Source organism: Phaenicophaeus curvirostris, chromosome 2 (assembly GCF_032191515.1).
Source record: "Phaenicophaeus curvirostris isolate KB17595 chromosome 2, BPBGC_Pcur_1.0, whole genome shotgun sequence".
NCBI classification, from domain to species: domain Eukaryota; kingdom Metazoa; phylum Chordata; class Aves; order Cuculiformes; family Cuculidae; genus Phaenicophaeus; species Phaenicophaeus curvirostris.
This window is the reverse complement of record NC_091393.1, coordinates 29,575,793-29,603,708: the sequence shown is the minus strand read 5'-3', so window position 1 is coordinate 29,603,708 and position 27,916 is coordinate 29,575,793.

The following is a 27,916-nucleotide window of genomic DNA, read 5'->3' as shown; positions in this document are numbered from 1 at the left end:
TTATATTAATGGACAAAAATACACTGGAGCTGCTGGGTCCAGAGCAGCACCGGCTGCAGGGTTCTCTTCCAAGCTGCAAAGTGCTGAACTCTTTTGGCACCGTACCCTCAATTACTTAATTTTCCCCATTGGTTATAAGATGACATCAAAACTCTTAATTTACAGACTGAAGTCACTAATGGCACTCAAATACTATAATAATAGCTCTCTATAATTTAATAATAGGTAATATTGTTTTGACTCATTTTGTGATGAATATTCATTTCTGCAACCATTGCGTGAATAGCCCCAGGGACTTCTTCCTGTAAACAATGTCATATTTTCCTTCTCAGAATAATGCCTTAACACTGGCTATAAGCTTCAACATATTTTCTTGATCTAAAGAAGCAATGACTGTTCCCCTCTTTCATCTCTTCCTTATACTTTAACCAAACAGATTTTTTCAGAGGTCAAATTTTCCTTTCATTTGTTTCAAGTCGTGTCAGTGGTTAATTTTGTCAGTCTAGACACTATTCCTCTCAGCATAACGTAAAATACTAGTAATTGTAGCTAATATGTCTGGGAAAGTATGACAAGTGAACCAATAAAGTTTCTACACATTTTTTTAGAAAATATATATTTGTCTCTGCCATTTTGTAAATCACCCTAGTTCCATTGGCACCAATGGGTGCACAGGCTTGCAATGTTTGTTGTACATTATGATTCAAATCTCTGTTAAAACAGAGTGACTAGCTCTTCAAAAAAACATATTTCACTAACCTGACCTTTAAAGAGGGAATGGCTACCTTAAGGAATTTGTATCTTAATCATCCTGGAAAAGAGATTAATGGCTTGATTGGTCAGCATATGCATTATTCATATTTTTCCAACATAAGCTGCCCTTAAGTTCATCCAGGAAGGTAGAAAGCATGTTTAAACAGTCAGGGGAGAGCTTCTCTCTGCCTGTTGTTGAAGATTTCCTGCAATACATGATGCTTGTGTGCAAACAATTGCTCAGGTACAGACCTCACCTATCCTCCTGGAGAGAAATCTCAAATCCACTTACCTCTGAATATTACACAATCTACTGACCTGGACATATCAAGCACAAGCTTCAACTGTTTGTGATGATCATGCATTGCCCCTATCAATTTGATTTCTTTTAGATTTTATGCAGGAAGAGAAGGGATTTGTTTAAAAACGTGTTATGACTGCTCAGTTCTTTTGTTGATCCTGCAGTGTAATGATGATAAGTCTAGCTATGTCATTTGTGACCATTTTAGTAGAACCATACTACTAAACCAGTGCTTTATCAGTTAGTAAGGACAAATTGCTGTTTAGTGAACACTGAGAAGGAAAAATGCATTTAGTCTATGCAGGAAGAGAAATAGGAAATTTTCAGTCGTGAACAGAGACATCTAGGACCACAGCATGAGTGAGGAAGAACTACTGGGGCAGGAGGTCAGCACTCTGCTGAAGGGTCAAAGATGTAAAATATCATTGTGTAATTCAATAAATTTCAAAACAGATAAAATTTGAACATCAAATGTTCTTTTGATGACCAGGGTGGGGGAGTGGAAGGCTCAAAGTCAGTGTACAGGACTATGGACCTGAGATTTTATAACCATGAAGGGGAAGGAGAAGGAAAGGGCCATTTATTCCTGGGTAAGTACTGATATTCCCCTAGCACATTTTCCACAGAGGAAAACTGTGATGTGGGATTAGAACATAAATTTACAGGTAAACACATCATTAAAACTCCAGTTTATTACTCCTGGACCACAGATTCCATAGTTCTCCTGCTTCCTAAGCTCAGGACCTCAACATCCTGTGTCTCATGCATCTCACTCACCACCCATCTCCTCCTTCATGCCTCCTCAGATCAGGACTTCAGCTTTACTAACCACATACCTTGCTTTCCTACTTGATTCTCTTGCTTACATCACTACTTCAACCCAGGATACAAATCCTAATCGCCTTAGAATCATAGAATCACAAGGTTAGAAAAGACCCATCGAATCATCGAGTCCAACCATTCCTATCCATTACTAAACTTGCTTACGAGTTGGTGGCCACCTACTTCCCTTGATACCTGAAGAATTACTCCTGACATCCACTCCTATGCGGACATTGCTACTGGTTGTTCCTTTACGCAGGGGCAGATTTCACTACATCATCTCATGGATAACATGATGCAAGGTGAGAATTGGTAGGTAATTGTGGCTGCCTGTGGTGGATATCACAGCAATTTATTTCTCTCCTCCCCTGCAACAGCATTCTCTGTACTATTTCTTACAGCAAAAAGCACCTCATGGGCCCCAAGAGGATGAGGTTCTGGTCACTGGCTTCTAGTCAAGCCAGAGGAGGACAGTCCAAAATAAGATTGAAGCAAAACTAGCTGACATTTGTGAAAAGTTTTGGCCAGCTGTTCTGCATTTTCCCATGCTTCATTGTTCTTTTATAAGTAAAAACAAAAAATAAAATTGAAACAAATTTTAAAGTCAGAATTGCAATGTGCTTATTTTTTTATTTCCCTTTTTTAAAGTCTTTGCAGAAACTGCAGAGTTTCTTCCAGTGATTCTCAGGACCCTGACAAAAAGAACCAATTTATTCTTTGCGTGTGACTGCCCTCTCTCTGCATATGAGGCATGTGATTTGCCAGTGAAAAAGAGCAGCTGGAGGCTTAGGGACATCTGAGGGAAAGGGAAAACCACATTTAATGGACAATGGCTGTTTAACACGCCCCAGGCTTCTGTGGAAGACCCCCGTTCGAGAAAGGTAATTGCCATGTGGGGTGCGCCAGTGAATCTTCTGTACATAAAGGAGATATTTTATAATCTCACCAGGTATAAATTTTAAACCTGTTAGTCAATTATTTAGGGTACCTGCAAGCCCATCTTTTACTGGTGCCTCTATGCCTTCTGCCACTGCCTCACTGTCAGGCTAACTGTGAAATGTTGGTTGTTTTTACTTCTAAGAGGTAGTCTGCTGCAAAAATGAGAACTCTGAACACTTGGATAGATCCTAGTAAGTTTTCTGTGCTTTTGAAGAGGTCATTGAATCCTTCCTGCTGCCCCACAGCAGCAGCAGAAACACCTGGTGTTACCTGAGGCTGTTTGCTTAACCTGCTGTAAAACATCTTCCTTGGCAATAACTTAGTCCAGTGTTTAACTGTCCTACGGTCACAAAGAGTGTTTTTACTATGAACTCTAACCCAAACACTTCATGGAATTTACCCCTAATACTTCTTGCCTCGTCCGCTCTGTGTTTGAGGGTTTTGTTCCCTCCTTCAGGATTATAAGTTTTTGAGAGCTGGCTTCGTGCCCTTCCTTAGATTTCTTGAACTTCTTTATTCTTGAGATACGTAAATTCCTCCAAAAAATAATCCCAGCCTTTTAACAAGATTGAAATAGAGGTAAAGGGACGAGAAAGACAGAAAAAAATTAAAATAATAGCCTATTGAGGAAGAAACAATCTTTATACATCAGGTTTTTGAAGGCATAGTGCAAAATCTTTACCTAAAACCTTAAAACTTGGATAAAAAAGGTAGATAACACTGAAACTCTTTTTATGCTCTTTTATTATTATTCTTTTTATGCTTTCCATGTATCTTTTTAAAGATACAGCCCTCTGTATCTTTATATCTCAATTCTGTCTTTATAGAATACTTATCTCTTTACAGAAACTATTTGATATTTGATAGTCAGAAACAACTGCTTTGATAAATATGTTTTTCTTTATAAAAAATAAAGAATAAACATTTAAAAATCCCTGAGAACACGATTTTCTTTAGACGATGTAAAAAGATCTCATATGTCACAAATTTAAGCTTTGTTTTCCTTTGTTCAGGATACCATCAAAGACAGAAAATGGGAGTATATTTTGCAAATACCTGCGGGAGAAAATAGGAACAAAAAGGAAGAAATTAAAATATAAAAGATAATAAAAGACACAATCCGACTATGTAATATCCATGTGAACCATTTTCAGGCCTAAAATTTGACTACAGTTAAAACCACTCTGCACAAACCAGAGTTAAAATATACTGTACTAAAGCTTGTGACCTGGGTACAATCTTTACACTGGGGGAGGATGGAAGACATACAGGAATTCAAAATATACATTGCAGAAGCCAATTTCTGGTGCTAACACCTCCCTGAAGGAATTATACTGCCTAGAAATCATTATTTTTATTGTTGTTGAGCTGTTCAACTCAAACAGAATTTCTGATAGCGCTTGCCCATACCAAACAATAGTTGTATATTGGGATTTTAGCCACTGTTTTTTTTTATGAATGCACCTACGCAAACACAATGCTATGATGAGACATTTTTTTCACTGACATAGTGTGATTTAGGTTGAATTTTTCTGGTTTGAAACAAAGAGACGTTATTTGCACATGTGCAAGAGGTTAAAATTACATGAAGAATGAGAATAAAAATGTTTAAACATCCCGATAATGTGACATCACTGATTGGTAAAATACTTCTGAAAACAAGATCTTGTTCTCGTGGGAGGATGAACTCTGAATTCAGATGGTGTCTTTGGGAAGGAATGAATTTTTTTCCCAGAAATCTTTCAGTTCACCATTTTCTCTTGCATTTTCAGGGCACCTTTGTTCTGTAGACAACACTTACGGTCACACTTAATTTTTTTATTCCCCACAATGGATTATTTTTAATCTTGATTTTTAAAAAACAATAATTTTCCTGCTGAATTTACTGTTGTATTTAACTCCTAAGCCAAAGCTCTCCGTTTGCCTCAGTGCAAAGAGCCGTGCAGTGACAGGTGATGAGTGGCAGAAAGGACGATCAATGACAAGAGCGTGAAGCTGCCAGAAAGGTTTGTACCTGTAGGAGACATTTTGTATTTCTTGTCCTTTTTGGATTAAAATGGAGGAGCCTAACCTCCATCCAACGCATGGGAGAAGAGGGTGCTTATGTCCTCTTCCTTGTGTTTTCACCTGTTCCAGAATGATGTTTAATATGGTAATTATAGACCAACAGAAATGCGTGACTATCAGAAGAAAGAAAAGTAACATCAATGAACAGATCAAGGTAACCAAGGTGGTTTTAAAGACTCGTGCAGCCATGAAAGTGGGCTGTAATTACATGCATTATATCCTTGATTAAAGAAAATGAAGAAAAACTGAAATAAGAATTTATATACGGGTGGTAAAATGAACTCAGGTTTTGCTGGGTAATTAGCTAGCTACACTCAAGCGTATCACCTCCTTGTAACAGGGTTTTAACAGCTGGTGTTCAGTGCTGCAAGAAAAAGAGTGTTACCTTCCCCCATCAAGTGCTGTTGCTGCTGAAGGATCAACTCTTCGGTGCAAGCACTGGGGGGCCAATAAAGTCTCCAACTCTGGGAGCCAGAGTGATTTACAATTGAACTTAATCTATTTGAAAAATTCTAGCAACCACATTAAAAAAACCCCAAATCTCATCAGGCACCACCTGAATTTCCTCAGTGCCATCTGTCTGCTGCATTAAACAAAGCCCTGGAGACCCCCAGAGAGAGAGAGGCAGAGTTTTAATGATTAACCTAACCTGACTGTCAGAACGGATAGCTTGATATATAGGACCTCGGTTGGCAGTTTCTGCAGAGCTAGTCGCTAATGCTGCGGGGAAGGTTTAAGCTAGCAGGAATTCCCTTTTGGTGTGGAAACCAGGGCGTGTTGTCCCCGGACACAGCGCTGGCGTGCAAAGCAGCATCACCCTGGAGCTCCATGGGTGCGCAGTGAGCATCCTGGGGGCTTGGTCGAGGAGAAGCACCTGAAGGGGCTACAAGAAACCTGGGGAGGGGAATTTTTACAAAGGCCTGGAATGATAGGATGAGGGGCAATGGCTTTAAATTGGAGAGGAGAAGATATAGATTAGACTTTAGGAGGAATTTCTTCATGATGCGGGTGAGGAGGCCCTGGTGCAGGTTGCCCAGGGAAGCTGTGGCTGCTCCATCCCTGGAGGGGTTCAAGGCCAGGTTGGATGGGGCTTGGAGCCCCTGATCCAGTGGGAGGTGTCCCTGCCCAGGGCAGGAGGATGGGATGAGATGATCATTAAGATCCCTTCCAACTCAAACCATATTATGATTCTATGATTCTAAGAACTGACTGTAGCTAATTTCTGCCAGAGGTTCCTCAAAGGGAGCACCTGCCCATCAACCATCAATAACCCTGGAAACTTATCTGTGGCTGAGGATGCCCATTCTGCATAGCAAGAGGGTACCAAGTCCATGTTTTTTTCTCTGTTTGCACACTTAAGTATCTTGAAACATTTCAAATGTGGTACCTGAGCATTTACCTTTCTCAGCTGGGGTTGCTGAATAATATGAAATTGTCGGCCTTGATTTCATGAGTCAAAATGTTGTCTTTATGACAATCATAGAATCATAGAATCATAGAATCACCAGGTTGGAAGAGACGCACTGGATCATCGAGTCCAACCATTCCCATCAATCACTAACCCACGTCCCTCAGCACCTCGTCCACCCGTCCCTTAAACCCCTCCAGGGAAGGTGACTCAACCCCCTCCCTGGGCAGCCTCTGCCAGTGCCCAATGACCCTTTCCGTGAAAATTTTTTTCCTAATGTTTAGCCTAAAGTCTGTGAAGATTCAGCATTGGACATGCTGTTTTGATCGTCTCCATCAGATCAAGACAAACTCTACTCTTCTTGGCATCAGTCTCAAACTTGAATTTATGGGGTTGTCAAAAGGGAAGTTTGCAATTTTATGAGCAATACTGTTTTAATTTCTCAGTAAACACTTATCCTCCAAACAGAAAGGATAGCTTCCCATTATAAAAATAATTCTGAATTACATATGCTGTTTTTCACTCACTCAGACTTTTCATCTTGCATTGATACCCTTTAAATATTTAAATTAAATAGTTCTGCTACTTGGGATTTTTGGAGGGGTTGTAAGCAATGCGCTGTTTAAGAATCGTAAAGAGATTTGTAGGTATTATATAGTGAATAATCATACCTCGTTTGATAGTGAAATTAATGGTTCCACTTTGCAGGTACAGAAAATGAAATCTAAGCTGTAATTTTACAACGGATTTTACCAGAGCTAGCAATTTACATGTATGCAAAGTGAATGTCAGTGTAAGCATATTCCTACATTATATAAGTCTGAAGGCTTAAGGGAGCAAAATATCAGCTGACAATAGTCTACCATAAGAATAAACTAATGTAGTAAAAAATTAATAATTAAAATAAGACTTCTCAGTTTGGGGAAAATTTGGTATTCATGTAGATACTTCTGTGCCTGGTGTAATGGGATGTCCCTGCCCATGGCAGGGGGCTGGAACTGGGTGATCTTTAAGGTCCCTTCCAACCCAAACTATTCTATGATTCTATGCAGCCACCATTTTCTAAATGATGAAGGTCCCTCCTTTTATGGTCACTGCTAGGCTTACCCAGGATCTGGATCTATAGAACCTTCCTGAAGATTTTTAATAAATCCCTGTAGTCTTAAAATATGTGTTAACTTTACATAGATAACGAAAACAATTAAGTAATGGAGGTATTTATTATGTTATTTTCTTTATTAATAGTTATTGGTTTTATTAATTAAAGATCAGTTCTGATGAAATTAACTTTCTGAAAAAAAAAGAGTTTTTCTCTTTCCTTAACCCAGCCCCAGGAGTCAACCTCCTGTGCTCAGGGACAGAGAGATTCTGTGAACTGATCTCCCAGTCCCAGTAATTACCTATCTCATTGAGGTCCGTTTAGTCCTTCTCCTTCCTATTATATGACAGAACAAGACAGATCCAACTACCAGTGCAGTGGGTTGACCCTGGCTGGAGGTCGGGTGCCCAACAAAGCTGTTCTACTGGATGGGGAGAGAAGTAAAACAAAAGGTTTGTGTGTCAAAATAAGGACTGGGAGAGGTTATTCACCAGTTACCATCACAGGCAAACCAAGTTGGATGTGGGGAAATCAGTTTAATTTATTAGCAATCACATTGGCATCAGATAATGAGAAATACAATCAAATCTTAAAATATCTTTCTCTCCCCCAGCCCTCATTTCTTCCAAGGCTCAACTTATCTCCCCATTTCCACTGCCTCCTCCCCCAGGAGGAGGATGGGGAGTGACGCTTTTGATCAGTTGATGACTAGTAGTTTCTGCTACTCCTTCCTTCTCATTCTCTTCCTCTACTCCAGAGTGTGGCCTTCCCACAAAAGACGGTCCTCCACAAACTTGTCCAGCGTGTGTCCTTCCCATGGGCTGCAGATCTCCACAAAGCTGCTCCAGTGTGGGTCCCTTCCACGGGGTCACAAGTCCTGACACCAAACTTGCTCCAGTGTGGGTTCTGTTTCCACAGAGCCACAGGTCCTGCCAGGAGGCTCAGTATTTCCAGGCAGCCCTTGCAGCCTCCTGTTTTCATTCCAGTATATTCCTACTGCCCTTTGATGACTGCTCTAAAACTTGTTTCACATCCAGGTGGCAGGGTTCATAGCCAAGCAAATCTGAATTAATTCTGAGTATCAAGTTTCACGAGCAATTTCCAATGATTTATTAGAAATTCATGTACGTATAATGTTTTATAAGGCTGTCTTTGTAGGTAACAATAATTAAAAGATAATAAAATAAAAACCAAGTTTCTGTTTTAGCACCTGAAGCGTCTTCTGATTCTCATGCCCTGTAGGTGTTTAAAAAGAATGTCTGCTGCACTTTACTGAAACAGCAAGTATATTTCTTCTACATTGTCACTGCGTTTGAAAAGATAGGCAGCATAATGTTTGTGCATCTTTTGGAATGGAGTATCAGGCATGCTGAGAAATTTTTCTAGCAGCAGGAAGAGTAGTTTCCTGTCACTTTTTCACAACCTTGTTCCCAGGAACTCTTGAAGTTTCTTCTGCTGTGACAGGACTGTTAAGTTGATGGAAGATACAGAAGTAACACATGTTCGACGTCTCTCGTCCATGTGCTGTCCCTATAATCTGCTACACCAGAAGGGAAATGCTGCTGCCGAAAAATTGATTGGGTGTTTTTTTGCTTGTCTAACTCTTCATTTCTCCTTATATATGTTTTAACTCAAGGTGTGCTATGAGGGTGATGCTCTCCTCTAAGGAAAGTGATCAATAGGACTTATGTAGGGGAATGTCTTTTGTACTTTCCTTTCCTTAAACCTTCCTCTTCCTTGAGAAATACTTACATTATGAACTTAGGCTATCACTCTGACAAGAACTGCTATAATACAATACATCTTGGAAAAGAAAGGGTTACTTCTCAGGCACATGCTCTGAAAAAAAACAAGAATTCTTTAATGATCCCCGTGAAAGGGTCTTGGTGTTCACATTTTCTGGTAAATAAAGTTTTGGATTGAAGAAAACAGAGTTTGAAGTCTGACTTCATTTTCTTAAAAAATTTTAAATAAAACAAAGGGAGTTGGGTCACATGAAAAAGTAGCCTGCCTACTCTTCTACAAAATCTCTTTACTATAAGGAAGGATCAAATTAATTGATCTCACTCAGAGCAGTAATTTCATCCACTCTGTTCAACTAGTCTAGCAAGTATCCTAGCCACTGGACTGTAGTGTAGGCAGAAGGCATCGACTCCTTGCTGGTTTTATAAACTGAATCTGTACTGCCAAGACTGTTTTCATCAAAATAAGTTTTTCATGCAAATGATTTTTTATCAAAATAACCAGATCTATTCCGACTTCTGACTATCTATTCTGGCTTCTGACTACTCCATACCTCTTTGGAAAGACTGGTATCAAGTGTTTTTAAACCAGCAGTTCCAAGCGAAGGGATTCTTCTTCCCAAAATTTGGTTCCTGGAGGAATATAATCTGAATTGTCTTTATTTAGGGAAAAAAAGAGGAGTGAGGCAAGTCTTACAAGGAGCGGCTGAAGGAACTGGAGTTGTTTAGCCTGGAGAAGATGAGGATGAGGGGAGACCTTATCACTGTCTACAATTGCCCGAAAGGAGGTTGTAGCAAGGTGGGTGTTGGTCTCTTCTCCCAAGTGACAAGCGATAGGACGAGAAGGAATGGCCTCAAGCTGCACCAGGGCAGGGTCAGTTTGGACACTGGGGAAAAGTTCTTCGCTGGCAGAGGCTGCACAAGGAGATGGTTGAGTCCCCATCCCTGGAGGTATTTAAAAGGTGGGTAGTTGTAGTGCTCAGGGATCTAGTTTAGTAGTGGACAGGTATGGTTGGACTTGGTGATCTCAAAGATCTTTTCCAAACTAGGGATTCTATGATTCTATACCTCACTGTCTCCTCACAGTCAAGGGAAAGAAATATGAACTTCCAGATAATGTTAATTATCCTCTAAGAGAGGAAGTTAAGACACAGGAAAAATAATTTTCTTCGGATTGGAAAGTACAGGGAGTGGGGAGTTGTTAGACCCACCTTCACCAGCTTTCGTATATTCCAAGTTGGCTGAGATGGCTGCTTCTGCGTCTGTGCTCTAAGCAGCGTGACTGATGTGCAGAGCACCAGCTCTGCTCTGTGAGGAACCACTGGCTGTAGGATTCTGGCCCACTTGCTTCTTTCTCCTTATTTTCTGTTTTCAGACTTCATCAAGAACTATGAAATTAAATAAACCTTCTTTATCTCAGTGTTACTTTTCTGTAATTGCTTGTTAAAAGAGCGCCTTCAGGGGCCATCAGCAACAAAGATGACTTGCCTAAGGTGTGTTTTCTTAGACAGTAACGAAGCTGAAAAGCCTTCTACCTTAGACAACAAGGATAGCAAGGCTCCAAGATAACATTCTTTTCTAATATCACATCTATACATTCCAGTGTTTCTTTTAAAATCCTTCTGAACAAAAGTTAATACACAATTATTAGGGGAGAGAGGATACCCAGCACTGAGAAAAGGGTGATATGAGCCCAGCACAACCTCTAGAAACTCCAGGACAGTGCAGTGAGGGCTCCTTTTAGCCTCCTCTCCTTTCAATACCCAGTAAATTTGTCTCAGCAAGACCTTTCATGTTCCCTCATCCCACTCACTGCTCCTTGTCTATCTGCTTCTGGCAGTGGCTCATATTCTGGATCTGTCCTGCTCAAATGGGTACATATTTCTCAAATCCTCAACTCACATGGTTGCTTCTTGAATAGTTTAGATGAATTACCTTAAACCATGACTTGTTCACGAATTTCCCCTTGCTGCTATGCATTTGTCATGTAGGTGTCTGCCGAACATAGAAGACAAATTGATATTGTCCCCTGAGCTGGATGACTGAAAAGCAAACTACACACAGTATCATTCCAGTAAGAATTTTTGGACTAGTCTTCACATCTGAAATGTCTGAGATTCATGAGGCAGATTGTTTTGTGTACAGAGGTCTGAATGCTAGTGAGCAACGGAAAAACTCATCCTGTTAATCTGGATTCACACAGTGCAGTGCTGTTATTCACAAAAGAGATCTTCAGATAATATTTAAAAATATTTAAACCATCTAATTCCAGTTCAAATAATATGTTCTGTATTTCTTCTCCTTTTAGTAGGCTTCCATCCTTGGAAACTCCTGATATTAAATGTGACTTCTCTTATTGACGTCCTCATTACAGCTCTAACTCAAAACTATTCAGACCGGCCTAATTTTTAATTATTTTTTTTGGCTTGACATAAAAGGCATGGCTCTTTCCTTGTTCTGTACCCATTTCTTAGTGAATTCAATCCCTCTTTTAACCACTAAACCAACTAAATTATTCTTGTGTTTGAAGAGTTTTCAAAATTAATATTTTCCCTTCACTCGTTTCAAGATTGAGTGTTTTGTTTCACAGCTAATAGTTAAAAAAATAGTATATTTTATTTTCCTTTAAAGCGTGCAATGTACAGATGTACAGAGGAGCTCCATGAATACGTGATAGTAAGATATTGCAGGTTTCTTCATAGTCCCTGGTATTCAGCTAGGGATTGGACCTCTGCCTGATGAGTTACAGCATGATGAGGTCAGACACTCTCAGGAGAGATGTCTGGCAAACCCTGGCCTGCATGTGACCCTCGATATCTGCACAGACACACTCTTATCAGAAAAGAAAAGTATACCTGCAAGCTTTTATTTTTTTTTCTCTAATAACTATTCTAGACTATCCCTGCGTGTCAACAAGTCCTTTGAAAAAGAACTTGCAAGAAATATATCAGTGACACCTGGTAGCTCCCGTCAAAACTGCGCTCATCACTTCGTGCCAGGGAAGCTGATTTCATTAGAGATGAGGTTGGAATTGTCACTCAGCAAGTTTATTAATTCTCAAATACCAAGTGAAAAACGCACCAGCTGGGTGATAATCACTGAACGTGTATAAACAAGCCCCACGCTCAGCTAAGCTTCACTCTGACTCTGGTTATGAGCCCCGTGCTTTTAAAATAATGTTTAATAGACCAGATTGTTCTTGTAGGTAAACAGAGGTATGAAATTGCTTCGGGCAGCTCTCTCCCCATCAAATCTTGCACAGTGCATGTGGGCATCCTGGGTGACCACGGAGCACAGAGCTCTTCTTAAGCTCTTTAGGGCTGACCTCTGTGGGGCGTTCTGATACATGACCCTCACTACTCGTGTTCCTGAGCAGAAGCACCACCTGAGCAAGATGGTCTATTGGATTTGGAAGGTCCTGGGAAGAGGAGCAACATGCATGAGACTGTGAAGGGCAAATCCTTTACACTAGCACCTGTGTCAGGCAGCTCTGTGTCTTACCCAAGCGCAGTGAGTGGAGACTTTCTCTGGTGCAGAGAGCTGTCTCACTGCACAGCAGATGTATTACCACCTTGTAAAGCCTCCTGTTAATTCTTTAATTATGTTAGTTCTTTAAATTAGCAGGATAGCACAGGATAGTAGGTCAGACTGACCTGCACCAGGCACGCTGAGCAACAGCTCTATGGGGGCATTTTCAGGGTGGTTTATGGGAAAATACCTCTGTCTGCAAGAAAGAGATGCACTAACTGTCTCTCTGGAGTGGAGCAGCAAGTTTGTGACCAACACTGACATAAACAGGAGCCTCCCCTTTGAATTCAGCTGCTACAGGCTGGGTTTTAAAGTGATTTTTAGTTACAGGGTCATCTTAGAGTTGCTGTATGCAAGTAGACCCTCAGAGCTGCATACACACATCAGCCGCGTGCAGTTCAGTGTATAATGCTACTGAATTCCTCCAAGGTCAATGATTTCTAGTAATCTCTCTATTTTCTCCCTTGTTAGATTTAGATAGATCAAAGGATCTTTGTCAGTAACAAGGCCATATGGAAAAAGGCACCATTCTGTAGTCACTAGTGCTCCACAATCTCTGGCTTCGCACAGGTTTTTCAAACTTCCTGCAGCATAAAACCATCAGGATTTTTAACATGCAAGCGTCCAGCAGCAGGACACCATCTCATTAACTCTTATAGCTCCATTTTCTGAATACTGCTGCGCAGCTCATTTATATTCATGTATTCTTCTTCCTGCTGTTCAGAGCATACAAGGACCGAGAGCCCTCGCAAGGGATGTTTGCATTAAAGCAGCACATTAGTTTCCAATGCCCCGAGGATCCTTTATGTTTTAAGGTAGATACAGCATTTTGTCTTTTACAAAAGGTTGTGCTTGAAAGGTTCAGGGTCGGAAACCTAGCTTTGTCCCAGGGCTGACAGATGTACTAGCCAATTTAACAAAAATATTAGCTGCCAAGAAGCTTGGCAAATTGCATGCAGTGTCGCAGCTTGACGAAGGAAAAACAGGATATACGTCGCTTATCTGAGGGAAGCCTGTCAGTGAGAGCTGGTTGAAAGAGTCTAGGCAAAATGTCATTTTGTCAAACCCTCTGCTCCACCAAAGGCAAAATATTTTGCACAGACGTAATAGTTTTGATATTTTTTTTTGCCTGGATGGTTTCTCCAAGAGTCATTATTTTTCTGGTTAATTCTGAAATGGCAGGGACGGGTTAGGGTAAGAGACAGAGGAGAGAGTGGGATGATTTTGGAAAATCTGAAGACAAACTGTCTCAACAAAGGTCTGTTTTTACAAAACTGGCTGCAGAGTCTTATTTCCTCGAGCAGAATTTGAAACCTCGCAGGTCATTAACAAAAGGCACTGCCATCATTTAGCAAGCTTTAATGCTAACCATATTGATCACAGTACCTGGGACACTGCTCAGAGGGGTACGTTTCAAATAGAGATTTGGAAGCCGTTCAGCATCCCAAAGCATTGTGGCAGCACTGAAATCAATAGTATAGTAGGAAGAAGAGTGGCAGTTGGTGAGCTAAATTAATTCATTTTTCTCAAGAGTAAGTCTGAGTTTCTCAGCTGAGTTTCTACGCAGCGCAAGGGAGAAAAGATGGACAGGACCTAAGTGCCCCAGCGCCCTGGCAAGCCCAGCCCTTGGACCAGAGAATCTCTCCTTGTGGCTCAGCTCCCCAGTGTGCCAGATACTGCATCCCCTAACAAACCCCTGAACACCCTCCCCGAGCTTCGCCCTGTGCCCAGGTACAAAAGCACAGTTGTTGAGGAAGAAAGAGCGTCACCAGTTTCCCACCTGAGCAGCTGATGTAGCGCCTGTCACCTGCTTCGTTAGCATCACCTGAATTGCTCTTCTATCAGAAGCTTTGTAGGAATACTTTACACTTCTCTACGTTATTCTGTGCACTGGGTCTAAGAGGAATACATCTAGTTGTACTTCCTAAATTTCCATATATTCTCCCCTTAGTATTTTTGGAGAATTCTTTTTGTAAACCTTACTCATATGCTCCTCAGGGCTTTGAACATATTTGAGGCAAAGAATGGCATTCCAATAATTTTAATGCACCTGAAGAATGGAAGATATTTTAATACACTTTAATATCAAGGCAGAATTTACTTTCAGTAGGAATTAGAGAGAAAATAAGAAATGTTTAAAATTCATAATATTGCCATAATCTAGCAATAAGACACCTAAGTAGTGTACAGGAGCCCAGATTAAGCTTTGTCAGTGGTGCACGTGGCTCTAAACTCAAAGTCAGTTGGTCATAATAGCACAGAGACATGTCCCAGATATTGTTACGAGGGAGGACGGTCTGTAAACCCCCTTCTAAAACATCAATCTTCTCCTTTTAGAACTGCTTATTAACTGAGCTGAGAAATACATCAAATATGCTAATAACGTAGTAACCAGCAGCTAAGGAAAAAAAAAATAAACCACCAAATGTTCATTTACATTAGGATCACAGCGGCAACAGCATACTGATAATTTAACCCCCTCTGCTCTGGATAACAACCTCACCATGACATTCACAGCAGACTGTATAGAGAATATTGTAATTGAATGACCTCATTGTCAGTTTTAAACAATTAATGATATTGAGATAATTCAGAAGGACAAGTGGAAGCCTGTTTACTTCATCAAAGACTACTTAATAATCAGTTTTAAGCACTGAGATAATGAGACATATTAGCCCCGGAGTCGAGAGGGTAGGGTCAATGAAATATCTCAAACCCTCTTAAAGTGTAAGGTCAGAGAGAACACGGGGCTTTCCTTGCTTACAATGGGGTATGAAGCACTGATGCAAATAATAGCAACCCCCCACAACACAGGTGAAGGCAATGATTTGCATAGGTGTAATTAAAGGAGATGAAATTAGACCTTTTTTTCGACCTGCGGTTGAAGTTTTGGAAAAGGTTGGTGGTCATTCACCAGCAACCTTGCTTTGTACTGTGTTTGGCAACACCTAAATTAAACTATCTTTTCTTCTATGTATTTTCTTCATTCACTTCATGAGTTATGCATGTCTGATTTCAATCTTATTATCAGAAGCATCTGCTCATTACAACAATATTAATTCTTTGAGATACGTACTGCATTTGTGTTGAAGAAATAAGATAACTCCCACTGTACATGAGGCTGTAGAAATACAATCTGTGCACATGCTATTTCTGTAGGTTTAGCTGCACAGCCCTAGAAGTTTATAGATTTTTTTTATTTTATCCTCTAGCCAGGATCACCCCCCAGTGTTACCAGCCCTCCTTTCACAAACTTCACATTTTTTCCTCTCTCTAAAAGAAAATGTGAATGCCTCACCCCCAGCCTACGGGTACCTGTTAGGGCTGGGTGGAGAATAAGAGATGGGCATGTGTGCATTTGAAATCACTGTAGCCTCCAGCTTTCATAGGATTATTGTAGAAGAATCAATTATTTATCTAGAAATAGCAATGCTGAAGCATTAACTTGTCAGACATTCCTGAACAAAAAACTATTCTTTCCACCTATTCAACTCTTTTTGCATCTATTTTTAATTATAAGTTAAAGCACTTTACAAGACACTATATATTCCATATATATACAGTGCTCAGTGCTCTGCAAGCAGCACAGGCAAAGTCTTAGTTGCTTGCATGTTTCCTTTTGTATTTGAGGCATTTATATATGCTTATTGCTCAATAACAATGGATTTTACATCACTGGGTGCAGAAGCAGCAGTCAGTATATCCAAAATAAGTTCATATCCCAGAGGCCGCTGTGATACCCAGCTAATTAAACTTAGTGCAGATCAAATTAAACTGTAGAGCTAATTTTATTTTTTAAAAGGGAAACCATAAGCATATATGATACATGCCCTCATTTACAATCCAGGCCAAACATACTGGACTCCTTTCTAAAGTTTCAGTCCAGCATAATATGGGTAAAATAAACCAAGTAGAGGATGGTGTAGTAAACCCAATTAGTGCTAAGACAGGTGATTATATCCCTTGCTGCAGAGGAAAAGGATTATTTTATCAATTTAAATGCTTTAGCGTAATGATAAGCATTTATGGAAACATCACTTGGTAACAATGAAATCTTTCTGTTAATCCTGGGAAATGCATAAATATTATTACCATAATTTTTGTGAAAAATGCAGGGTGGCAGACACTGCACAAGTGTACACGGTGCATCAGGGTCAGAGCAAGGTTCTGATTCAACTCCTTTCACTTCAGCTCTCACGAGGTGCTGTAGGCTCTGCAGAGACTCATTCCTCACATCCAGATTTGTCGTAGAAGGCCAAAATGTGGTAAATAGATGGGCTCCCACAAACAGTTAATGAGAAGCAAACGCTTCCAAAGAAAAACGCTCGATTTTGAGGAGGAGCGAGGCTGCACAAGAGCCTGAAGTTGAAGAAAGCGATACTCCCAAACTATCGACATATTGCAGTGTGAAACTGGCTCCTCCAGGGTATTTGGAGCTGGCTTTAATTTCGAATCTGCCCCACTGCTCTGAATGATGACAGATCATTATGGAGTCCATATCTGCCTTCCCCTCATCCAACCACGCAAGATGCTACAGTATGGCAGAGCTCCAGAACATTGACATCTTTTTTTTGGCAAATAATTAATGTCAAAGTATTTTCTCAAATACATGTAGGCTTCTAGTCAATGAAAATATGAGTTTGCCACTTATTCAAACCATCTGTCTTTATTTTTTAAATGATAATTGTGCAATATGTCCATTTTCTAGGATTTTTACTTCATTTTTAATAAGATTAATTTTAGGCAGCTGAGGGTTTTGTCTGTAATTAAGATACGTTGGTGAAAGGTACTCTATCCAAGTTAAGATACAAAAGCTGTTTTCCTAACAAAGGAAAAGTCCCTCCTGCACAACCCAAATGGCAACATCCCTCACGAACTGTAGTGCGGCAATAAGTCAGATTGAAGATCTTGGCTAGGCAACGTGGCATTGAAAGGAGTTCATTAAAATGTGTCAGAATGGAAAGATCTTCACATTCAATACCTGACTCATATTAAGAGCGCCTTAAAATACACCACTGAGACAATGCAAAGTGTTGATACACTTAGCAAGCGATGGAGGTCACACCTTCTGCATTCTACTTATTAAAATATGTGTTTTTATATTAAATTTTAATAATTTACTGCTTTTTAAAGGAAAATGTAATTTTGGAAAACATAAAACAATGAGCCCTTTGACCTCTGGGAAAGATCTGGAAAAATGCATCTTGCTTTACAAATAATTTATCATTCATGTGATCTTTGCTTCCTGAATACAAGACTGAGTGACTTTTGAATGCAAGCTGGTGATTTCTGAATGCAAGGCTAAGCGTTCAGTTTATGGTACAGCTGGGCCATTCTCACCACGCTGCACACACAAAAAAAAAGAATCAGCTGAAAGGCTTCTTTTCAGCCGTCAAGAAAATGAAAATGGCATCATTATTTTTCTTCTCTAAGCTAAGATAAATATGACAAGCATACATTTTGAGTCAAGAGATTTACTGAATAAATTACCATTATTTTATCATCAATGAAATATAAACCTTTTAACAATAAATAGGAAAAAAAATAACATTTATTTTTAGTAAGAGCTGCTTTTGCTTTCTAGGCAATAATGTGTAGTTGCAATGCCGAGTGGGTAAAAAATCTCAGCGAGAGCCATCAAATAAGTACAGTCACACAAGAAACCGTATGGACTTATTCTAGTGTCTGCTTAAGGGACGAACTAGACACGAAGTTATAAAAGGTATGATTTCTGTGAGAAACTGTCGATTCATAGAAAAATGTTTTTTTTAAATAGCATATCAAATCACCAGCATAAATATCATACAATTATTGAATTATTTCATCTTGATAAAGTCAAATGCAAAACATTTTATTCTTGATTTGCCCTTTAGACTTTTGTATTAGTAGTCAAAAGAAATAGAAATGACCTGGTCTTAGCACGATGAGAAACTTTTTTGTCATAGAATTGAAGCATCATGGAACACTCTCAATTTCAGAGAAAAAAAAAAAGAGGTACTTCAACTTTCTCAAAATATTGTGGGTTTTTTCTACATAGAAGATATTCATAGAATCACCAGGTTGGAAGAGACCCACCGGATCATCGAGTCCAACCATTCCCATCAATCACTAACCCATGTCCCTCAGCACCTCATCCACCTGTCCCTTAAACCCCTCCAGGGAAGGTGACTCAACCACCTCCCTGGGCAGGCTCTACCAGTGCCCAATGACCCTTTCTGTGAAAAATTTTTTCCTAATGCCCAGCCTGAACCTCCCCCAGCAGAGCTTGAGGTCATTCCGTCTTGTCCTGTCCCCTGTCCCTTGGGAGAAGAGCCCAGCTCCCTCCTCTCCACAACCTCCTTTCAGGTAGTTGTAGAGAGCAATGAGGTCTCCCCTCAGCCTCCTCTTCTCCAGGCTAAACACCCCCAGCTCTCTCAGCCACTCCTCATAAGGCCTGTTCTCCAGACCCTTCACCAGCTTCATTGCTCTTCTCTGGACTTGCTTCAGAGCCTCAACATCCTTCTTGTGGTGAGGGGCCAGAACTGAACACAGAGAGCACCTGGCCAGGTGATGGTGCAGCTGAAGAGATGCCAAGGACACCAGTGCCCTTGGTCAGGGGGGGATCTTGTTTCCAGACCTTTTGTGGCTAGAGATAGAATTATAGGATTCCTCGGTTAGAAAAGACCTTTGAGAACATCAAGCCCAACCTTACTTGTTCACCGCTAAATCATATCCCTAAGCACTTTCAGATGACTTGAAAGTGCTGTAGATTTCAAGCACTCAGCACTGTTTCAGGGATGACATGAATGGTATAAAGACTGTATTCAGGTTTGTCTCCAGAGCGATGCTGAACTTAGACGCTGCGGCTGGTGTGACATTTTATCTGAAGTCTAACAAAGACCATGAAATCTGTCCCTCCAGGTGCTCAGTTGAAGTTTATACTTGTACTGCCTGGAGAGTTCGTGTGGCTAACTAACTTAGTTAAGACTCACAGCAGATTCTTCTGGAAACTTCAGGTGCCCTATAAATAAATCTTTCTTATTTTCACTGATAGAATTTCATGTTTTTCTATCCTTTATGAACCAAGAAAACAATACTTTTAACACATGAGAAACCCTCAGGGACCAATATTATCCGCTAAGTCTGTTGCAAAGGAAGTATTGTTTTAAAACTAAGAACCCAGATTTGAGAAATGGAAATGTGTGGAATCACAGACCATTTATATCCAGGAGCACTGCTTGTTCTCCCACTCACTCAGCAATTGGCACATGCTTGCTTTCTGCTTTCAGGACTGGGTGTTTTGTTGAGGTGACTACAGGAATCTGGGTTTACTGTAAGTGCTGCAGAGACAAAGCACACGAAGGCACGTCTTTTGTCCTTGCTAGAGTTTGTGTATCTTTTTTGGCTCTTCAAGATAACCAATGTTATGTATTTATCATTCACAAATGTACTATTTGTACCTTTAAGTGGCGAAAAGTATCTTTATTGTGAATGACAAAGGAATATATTGGTTCATGCAGTCTGTGCCCTATTGTAAAATCTCACTCAAAACTGCAGGAAAAGGGAGAATCAGGCAGGTTATTTTGGAGTCCAACTTACCAGAAAGTGGTTTGCGTTTGTATGTGTATGTGGAATGAGTTGGTGCACATGAATCATTAATTTTTATAGATGCATACAGATGCACGCACGCGCACACATACATGAACCATTAATAATTAATCAAATTGTCAAATAAACAGAAGGAAGGAGCAAAGTTTCAGAAGCCTGGACTTCAAATTGCCTGAGAGGCCTGGGGTTTTCAGAGGTGTCTCTGAAGAGATGAGATTTAAGGCTGCTAGGGCTCCTACAAGAGAGTACAAAGGGGGAAAAAAGAAGTCATCTCCTCCCTATGTGGGCGTCACAGCCCTTCGTGAAGCCTTGTGTGTAGGTTTGTAGCCCTCCTCGGGCATGTATGGGAGAAACGCGAGTGCATTAGCCTACAGCCAGGGTGTAGCAGGGGATCGGGTGCTTGAGAGCATCGTATTGAGCATGGCACGTATTCCACATGGCAGATTGTCACGCAAGTAAATGCTGACAGATTCACTTTATACCCCCTCCCTGTTTCTGCATTCCCCTCTAGAGCCTGAGCCAGATGTGCTGGCAGCGCGTATGGGAGACAGGAGGCTGAGATGCTTCATGCTGATGCTGTCTGTGGGTTTGGGGCCTGCCTTTCCCATGAATCTTAATAAAGGCTCCAGAAAGCTTCATTTCCAGGCATTTGACAGGCTAGTGCCAGTCCAGAAGCAACGGGGGAGCTCGCTGTGCATACTCGCAACAGCAGCCCTGCTGGGTTTTCACTATTAATTGTCCTCTCATGCGCCTTCTTATTCTACAGGGAAAAAAATAATCTCTATGTGCTGAAAAGACAAAGTAGAGGCAGCACTGTTCTTCTTTGTGAAGATTTGCTCTTTCAGGGTCTACGCTTTAAGAAAAGAGGCGTATTAGACAGAACACTGAATGTGATGTGTTTAAATCGCCTGGCAAGCACCACAAGTTTCTGCTTGCACTGATTGCTGACCTGTCACCATCCTCCATTTCTCATTCCATTGCTCCTGTTGTCTGCACGTCGTTTCCTTCTGCCCCAAATGCTGGTCACTTGGAGCATGATTGTCCCCTCCCACATGCTGCTTCAGGGGGTCGCTGGCATTGTCTTCATGTTGAGAGAGTGAGTGGGAAAGGGTCTCCTTGCCTGCTCCCCTCTCATCCACTTCATCGAATCCTCACAGCTATTCACAGGAGATATTGCTTCTGAAATTGCTGACTTAGCTTGGTTGGAAAAGAAGGCTGGAGCAGAGGGCATTTGTGCTGATGGATGGTTATAGAGGTATCTTAAATACCACTACAAAAAAAAAAAGAAAATAAGCATAAAGCAGAGAACTGATACGCTGGAACACCCTTCTGTCCCTTCCCTGGAGCTGCCTTGGCTTTCCAGGCATAATCACCATTCTGAGGCTTTAAAATTTAGTCAGAAAATCATCTCTATTTTCTCCTGCTTTGCATGACTTTGCTCCTTCTCTGGAAAAAAAGAAGAAAAAAACAACATGCAAATCCACTACACTTCCAAACATCATGTAAGACGTTAGCTGTGTGAATCCTCTTACAGCAACGTGACATTTGGAACAATGCATTATTGCAAAAGCACACTTTTTTTTAAGCTCTCCCATACTGAAAATAGAAACAAAACATGTATTGACCTCAGTTTTAGGAATTTGGGATTTTATAATGGCTTTTTGACAGAGATGAGAACTGTAGGCCATGAAATTCAGACTGTGAAAAATTTTTATGTTTTCAAGCTACAAGCCTGATCTCCCCTTCTGTTTTGGTCTATAGGAAGAGGGATGATCCTGGAGCATTTATTGTGAGGAGAGTTGTGGTTCCACAAAGCTCTTCCTTCCGATTATGGTCTTTAGGAAGAGGAATAGTTTTGGATAGTTTATTATGAGGAGAGTTGTGGCTCAAGGAATCTCTTTCCTCTAACTGTCCTCACCACAATAAGGTTAGTTAAGTTCATAAAAACTGTGAATAAGTGCAAAATTATTTACATGGACAAAAACTTCCTTTCCAGATAATGTGTGGATTAGTAATGTGAAAAAATCTGTCTTCTTTACCAAGAAACCTCCTTAGGGGGCATTTGGGCATGTGCTCCATGTCCAGGACAATGCGATACAAAATCAGCTCTGAATGAACGAGACTGACACTGGGAACAAGATGGTTATTGTGGGAACCAGTTCCTCTAAAAGAAGTAGTTATTGAAGACAATTAAAGAACATATTGGCATATGAGGCAACGAGGGAGACCTCATTGCTCTCTACAACTACCTGAAAGGAGGATGTGGAGAGGAGGGAGCTGGGCTCTTCTCCCAAGGGACAGGGGACAGGACGAGAGGGAATGGCCTCAAGCTCCACCAGGGGAGGTTTAGGCTGAACATTAGGAAAAACTTTTTCACAGAAAGGGTCATTGGGCACTGGCAGAGGCTGCCCAGGGAGGGGGTTGAGTCCCCATCCCTGGAGGGGTTTAAGGGACGGGTGGACGAGGTGCTGAGGGACATGGGTTAGTGTTTGATAGGAATGGTTGGACTTGATGATCCAATGGGTCTCTTCCAACCTGGTTATTCTATGATTCTATGATTCATATAAGGCCAAATGGTTTAAAAGAGTGGTTTGGATTTCATCATTGCAAACCTTTGATCTGGACACTCAAAAATAAAATGTGTTTCCAGTAGGTGACGCTTTGTGGTGAACATGTCAGTGGGTTAGAAACTGAGGGTGGTGGCATGAAAGAATTTGCTTTGTGACCTCTCCAAATATTTAAGAGTACCCTGAGTGTCCTCTCTGCCGGTAGATGGTTAACCCACACAGAACAGGTTACGCATGTCTGGGTTTTTCAGTCCACACATAATGCAGAGTTCCCACATGGGTCCATCTTGTCAATTTGCTGTGCTGAGGGCAGCAGTCAGCAGACACAGATTGTGTGTGCTGGAAGTGTGGGAAGGCTGGCAGGCAGCACTAGACTCTTTGGGAATCGGGTTGAAGGGACAATTTTGTCTCTGGTACCACTGGGGAGTCCAGACCTCCCCAAACAATTTAACATGAACTCCAGCTGTGAAACAAGGAAGCCTTGCAAAGTTGTTAAATTTTTCTGAGAGCTTGAATTATTACATTGAGGAGGGGAAAACTATTGTGTTCCTGATGAAAATATCTTTCTTTAAATGATCAGGGTTCTGTATTGTTTCATAGATGAAAAGCAGGAAAGTATAGAGTTGAACTAAGTTGAAGGATTACCAGCCAGTCCTTTACCTCTCACTGTAGTTACTGCAAATTTAAGCTTCTTGATAGAACTAACTGTATAGTATTACAAACAGGGAATGTCAAGGATGAAATATCTTCCTGCCTGTCACCCTTGCCTAAATGGGAGAAGTAGCATCACTAGGGAGAAAACAATTTAAAATTTCTTTTTTACTACTTTGGAACATTTTTTTTTTTGAAGTCATGGGCTATAGTGATAGGATGAAGGGGAATGCCTTTAAATTGGAAGGGGGAAGATTTAGATTAGACATCATAAGGAGGAACTTCTTCACTCTGAGGATGGTGGGGCCCTGGCACTGTGTCCTGGGGTCTTTCATGTGCCATAGGTGAACTGAAGGTAGAAAGATTTCTACATCCCTGTGGGTACACATAAATTTATTAATCCCAGACCTCCTTTTGTGTATCATAAGAAACAAATGTTCTAACTGCCGAAACATTTGCATGAGTGTTTTCATGCTGTAACAGAGTCAGGCCAAGGTAGATGGCATCCTGAGCTGGCTTGGTATATCTGTATCCTGATCTTAAAGAGGGGCGCACCAAAAACATCGCCAGAGGTTTTACTAATACAGCGGAAAGAAAATTTAAACTCCTCCTTGAACAGGATTAAATAGTGGCTTGTAAACAAACTTACTCATTCTCTCTCGTCCCTGCAGAAAGCACTGTGACTATATGGGTCCTACTTCAGAAATCACAACAACAAAACGCAATTTGCAGTGAAATCTAGCTGCAGTGTGTGCATTCAGGGAGTCCATTCTTTCTTGTATTTGTTTTTTAATGTTTAGCCACAATCCTTAGTGATTAATACAAATGTCTGCTCAAAAGGAAAAATAGGAACAAAATTATGCGTAAATTTGCTTCAGTGTAAAATTCTTACTCCAGTGAATTACTTTTATGCTGCAGACAGCAGTAATAGCAAGGAAATGATTCAGTATTATAGTAATGTTGATGATGATTGTTAGTTTCTGTTCACCAAAACAAAGAAAAGAAAAGGGTGCCCACTGCCTTCAAACCCACCTCATCTCCAACCCCCTGGGCTTCATTCCCAGCCTGCACCTGCCTGACATCAGCACAGGCTGTTGCTTTCCATGAGGAAATGCTCGATTCTCGCTGGTGCCCAGGAAAAAAACAGGTCCTGGCTTTTTTTTCCGAGGTTCGACGTTCTGTCTTGAATTCAGACGAAATTAGCCAGAATTTGTGAATTGGTTATTCTTTGCCTGCTGAAACGAGGCAATGTCTGCAAGCACCGCTTTGAGAATCTGTTCTTTTTGTCTGAGAACAGATGTCTGGGAGGGATTTTGGCAGGACTCACTCTGTCAAGCAGTCCGGCTTTGACAGTTACTTGCTTGAGGGACGGCTGAAATGCAAAGCATTTCTGATCAGAATATCATATTCATCTGGAAGTTAATTACTGTGTCTGCCTTGGTATAAATAATTAATTATGCAAAATCCACACAGCTGTGGCTGGACAGAGTTAAGTGACTTGCTGTCAATGTCTCATGGTTCTAGAAAGAATGAAGGGATTTAGAAAATAAGCTCTTTAACTCTTCAGCTGTGCTACTGTGGTGGCCTCTTCCTGATCAAATGAGAATATGATTACCGCCGAGCATGCTGTTTTACAAAAGGACATTTCCCAGTGTAGCCTGTTTGGGCCCCAATAATAATCTCCTCTCAATGCTGTGGCTGCGTCATGCTAAGAAGCCCAACGCATTGATTGTTTTAGGAAAACGGATTCGCAAAGCCTCTTGGACTGCACCGTCGTGCTCAGAGCAACCATCAGCCAAAGCAAGGTTTGTGTTCAAGTGTGTATGTGTGAGTGAGGAGTGAAGGCACATGGGTGCAACAGTCAACCTGTCTCATTTTATAACTGACAAAGAGAGGGCCAAGTTCACAGAAATTATTCATATTGTTGACAGCAGCAGTCAAGTATCTGACCAGATGTACAGTGCACAGGCTCGTGTTCTCCCATTGTCAAGCAAACAGCATTTCTGGAAGGCAAGGCTGGAGAAACGTGACTTGCTGTGCACCCCTGTATGGAATGTCATCTCCAAGAGATCATGGGTTTTAAATGTACAAATAGAAGCATCAGCCCAGACTCATCTGTGGTAAGTGGTTTTCTGCGTAACTCTGACTTGCCAAAATGTTTTTGCCTGCAGCACTAGTAAATGAAACATAAAAAGAAAAGCTTGGTAAATGCACCAAATACCTTGGTGCAGGCAAACATTGCTGAGATTACTGGAGTGAAATAAACTGCTACAACCCAGAGGACGTATTTTGTACCTACAAAGGATCAAATTGCACTACAATTCATCAGGATGTGTATGGATCTCAACACATATTTTATTCTTTCCTTTAAGTAGTGCAAAGCTGTGTAAGCATCTATCTACTCAAATAAGGAAGGAGGAAAAAAGTCCATAAAAGCACTACATGTAGAAAATACCTGTAAATCTTTCAAGGGCTTTGACGGTGAATCTCCTACACCGAGCTTTGGTTTTCTTGTTTCCTAGCTGTATTATTAAAACTGACTGAGTGTTATATAGATTCTTTCATATTCCAAGGATCTCAAATACATTACAAAATGGTGAATAGTAGAGTTGAGAACATAAGCAAGTGCAGAAGCAATTACATACTTAACTGTAATTCACATATAACCTTGGACATCATAACATGTGCAAAGTAAAAGGTAGTAAGATAATTTCTTACCATTTCAACTGTGTGTTACAGGCCTCTTACCTGCTGCCTTGAAGGGTACTGCAAGCAGACATGACCAGGCATTGGCTCAAGTGAAGCAAAATACTTTTTCTAGTGAGTCATTTTCCCCGTGTGCTAGGAGCAGTGTAAATACTGGATTGGAGTTTGTGTTCTCACGACAGAAATGCAAATTATACCTTGCCCTGCTCAAGGGACCTGTGACACAAGTGATAGTAACAACTGGATTATTTCCCCAGCGAGAAGCAAGGCTCTTGTTGAAGGTCCGTGTTCCAACTTGTGATCCTCCATGCCATTCAACTGTTACTTTGCACCCTGTCACAGCTTTGGCCCTGCCAGACAGTGCTCTTCCAGCACAGGTAATTGCCTTGAGCCAAGGATTTTCATAACAGGCAATATTCATGAGGTCGCCCAGGTTTTTAGAAGAAACCTGTTGAGCTGTATGATCCTTGTCCAGGGCGAGAGGGTGGGCGAGGTTTGGGAGTAGTCCTGGTCCTGCTGAAGCAAGGAAACATTCAGTCTCTGACTTCAATGTAGCTGTGAGTAGTTATTAGTAAATAAGTTCATAGAATCATAGAATCATAGAATAACCAGGTTGGAAGAGACCCACTGGATCATTGAGTCCAACTATTCCTATCAATCACTAAACCATGTCCCTCAGCACCTCGTCCACCCGTGCCTTAAACCCCTCCAGGGAAGGGGACTCAACCCCTCCCTGGGCAGCCTGTTCCAGTGCCCAATGACCCTTTCTGTGAACAAGTTTTTCCTAATGTCCAGCCTGAACCTCCCCTGGTGGAGCTTGAGGCCATTCCCTCTCGTCCTGTCCCCCCTCACTTGGGAGAAGAGCCCAGCACCCTCCTCTCTACAGCCTCCTTTCAGGTAGTTGTAGAGAGCAATGAGGTCTCCCCTCAGCCTCCTCTTCTCCAGGCTAAACACCCCCAGCTCTCTCAGCCGCTCCTCATAAGGCCTGTTCTCCAGCCCCTTCACCAGCTTCGTTGCCCAACCATTGAACAGAAATTGTTGTATGTATGTTACCTTACGCTCAAGAATTCAAATACAAGCATTATCAAGAGTTGTGGTGTGACATCTATCAAAGGTTGTGAGCCTGAAGAAAAAGTGTTAGCATTGCTTCCAGGCTGCCAAATCTGGCACCTAAAAACACACTCATCATTTTTCACACTGAAGAACTCCCCTTCTGAGCAAGTCCGATGTGTCTGCATGCTGTCATTTCTGACAATGGCAACACCTCAAATTCCTGGAAGCTTTGTTCAGCAGTCATCTTCTAACTTATTTTAAATGTCACTAGAAATTACTAGAAAGGGGGACAGGAAAACAAGAAAGAAAGACTGAACTTTGAGGATCCCAAATTAGCATCATGGCAAGACTCTTCTTGTTTCAAAAAAAAGTTGATCTCTAAATTTCTTTACAGAATAAAAAAAAAAAATAAGAAGGGGAAGACTGGAAAGAATCCTTTGATCACCTGCCAAAATATGTCAAGATGCGTTGGTGGCCTCAGTTTGGCACTGGTGACAAGCATTGCTAACGGCGGTTCTCAGCACAAGATTATCTTGGGAAGCAGTTTTTATCCCTAGCTTCTTTGAATCCCAGTTACAGGTCTGTGACTGGCACATCCTGAGGTTCTCATATTCTAGGCAGTTTCCCCTAACTGTTTTCTAGTTTCCTACTCATATCATAACCAGAGGAGGTTTAGGCTGGACATTAGGAAAA